The 2,576-nt window shown below is 47.8% G+C and overlaps 1 pseudogene; it reads right to left on the reverse strand.

Annotated features, from left to right (window-relative positions):
- Positions 1-1,060: 1,060 nt before the first annotated feature.
- LOC109460717 (alpha-N-acetylgalactosaminide alpha-2,6-sialyltransferase 2) lies at positions 1,061-2,185 on the reverse strand (annotated as a pseudogene).
- Between the last annotated feature and the right edge of the window lie 391 nt (positions 2,186-2,576).

Consider the following 2,576-nt stretch of genomic DNA (forward strand, 5'->3'; position numbering starts at 1 on the left):
ATTCAAGTCTGCTGCTCCTTAGCATGATTTAGCATCACCCTAGGGGAGGCAGGAAGAAAGTCCTACCCCACCCCAGTCTTCCTCATGTGAAAATGAGAACATTTTTTCATCTCAGAAATTCAAATGCCAACTTGAAAAGCAAACGAACAATCTCACCAACTAGAGTTTCTGGAAATTTGAACTTCTTTGAACAAAGCAATCTCCTGTGGCGAATTATCTTAGCACTTTATATTTACACACAGCTTCACCTTTGGTGCTCCACCCACATTCTACTTTTGACAATTATGTAACAAAGGGACAGAAAAATCAGCTGGCTTTTCAAGATCAGGAAAACAGATCAAGGGGTTAGATATACAACTTTCTTCTTTCCAAGAATTGAGCTTCTACTGCTAGGCTGGATCTGCCCCGGATACTCTGTTTACATTGAAAGGCTATTGTAATGCCCATCTTGTACATAACGTCCTGTACCACACTGTCAAAATTGTTGTTTGCTTGTTTATCAGGTTTCTCTGTGAATTTATTCTAGTAGCAGCTTAATAGACATTGCTCTCTTGATTTTTGTTATTGAGTTCAGTCATCCCTAGTATTAAGTGTGCTGATAAAATCTGTCTTCGAGAACTGCAGAACTGAATCAGGCCAGAGGCTGGTCCTTGGTGAATTGTCCAAGACTCCCTTGGAAACTTTCCTGTCAGCTAAACACCTGGTGTAGCAGAATAAACTGTCCAAAGCTACCAGTTACAAGACATTAAATCACAAGGCTTGGTTCAATAGGCTGTATGCGAATAATATGCATATGTTGGATGAGACTTCCTTAAAACAGTTTGGGAAACAACCAAGTCCCAACAGAAGTCAAGAAGTTACAGCTCTAATCTGTCTAAAACTATTAAACTGATTATCAGCTACCTCAGTTAAAATTAATTGAAATCATGATTTGACTAAGGGTTAATTACCCATTAATGCTAAGACCCATTAATAGAAGACAAGAAAAAGATTTTGGCCACTTAAATGATGAGAGCCAAGGCTTTGCAAAGAGAAGCAAAGGACCCAAGAACAGTTGGGGTCAGCGCTGGTACAGCTGAATGATGCCAGCCTTGTGCAAGTCCCTCCACAGAGTGGCCTCAAGACGCAGATCATGATTTACATAAAATTTCAGTGGCTCCTTTCTTCGTTCAAAATAGTGGTTAGAAAATTTCCAGTAGTTTCTTGTGATAAATCCATAGGCACTAACCTGGTCACAGGTATGCAAAGCTGTCAGCAGGACCAGGGCCCCGGTACTAGGCATGTATATGTCTTGAGTATTTGTGTTAAAGCTCGAATTCAAAAACCTCTCTGTCAGGTAGAGGATGAAGTTTGGATGTAGTAGCTTGAATTTACCTGCATGGACATCTGGTCCGAAATAGGCCTGAGGCAGGTCCCCTTTGTCAGGACCCTCGGGGACAGGCACACCCAAAATAGCTGATCGCAGCATCACATAGTCACGGGTGTTTGAAGGGATGAAGATATAACGCATGCCTTGTCCTTGTGGGACGGAGGTGAAGCCCAGATTCCTGTAGTTGATGAGGGAATTCTTCATCGTGTTCACAGTGAAGCCGTAGAAGGAGGTCTTGGTGCCCACATCATCCTCGAAGCCTTTGATCACAGCACCATTGAGTCTGAAGACGTAGTCGTGGGCATCGATGAGGCGGCCCTGGCCAGAGCCTCTCAAAATGCCTCCGTTGGCCACCACCGCACACCGAATGCAAGGCCCAGGCCCACGCGGCTCGTGGGACTCCGCCAACAGCTCCGCGCTCTCCGAGCCATTCAGAAGGCTCAGGGTGGAGGTGATGGCTTCGCGGGGGACCCCGTGCCAGCCGTAGGGGGCTCGAACCTGGCTCAGGCGGTCCCAGAGCTCCGGGGTGAGGAGGCCGTCCCACAGCAGCACCGGGACGGACAGGTTGAAGAGCCGCCCGAAATGCTCATGTTGCTGCAGGGCCAGGGCCAGCGGGCGCCGGCAGGACTCCTGTCTCGCAGGCCCCGAGGTCCAAGCTCCGGACTCCGGCCAAGCTCCGGACTCCGGCCAAGCTCCGGACTCTGGCCAAGCTCCGGACTCCGGCCAAGCTCCGGAGTACCAGCACAAGAGGAGCCTGGCGCAGGTGGCCGCAAGCAGGAGCAGCAGCCAGAGGCCCCAGCGCCATCTGCAACCCATCCTGCCTGCAGGTGTGGCGGAAAAGCCCGGCTCTGCCACTGGCCTGCCCACAGCCCGCTGCACGCCACCCGCGGAGCCTCTCCGTCACAATCACGTTTTTGCTTACCTTAGTTCAGTCTACAAGATAAGTACAGCAGGAGAAATTGCCCTCATTTGACAGTGGAGAAAACAGAACCTCAGAGGCAGTAATGCTTGCCCGCTTTATAAGGAGTTGGTTACATTCTCTTTGCATAGCCCCATGTCTCTCTCTAGAATCCATATTAATTTCCCTTCTGCTATCGTGTCCTAAACTTATGTACTCAGGATACAGAATAACCCATTTACTGGGAAAGTGATGCATATGATTATTCTATAATAATAATAGTAATAATAATAATAATAATAAATTTCT

Source organism: Rhinolophus sinicus, linkage group LG05, assembly GCF_036562045.2.
Source record: "Rhinolophus sinicus isolate RSC01 linkage group LG05, ASM3656204v1, whole genome shotgun sequence".
In the NCBI taxonomy this organism is placed as follows: Eukaryota; Metazoa; Chordata; class Mammalia; order Chiroptera; family Rhinolophidae; genus Rhinolophus; species Rhinolophus sinicus.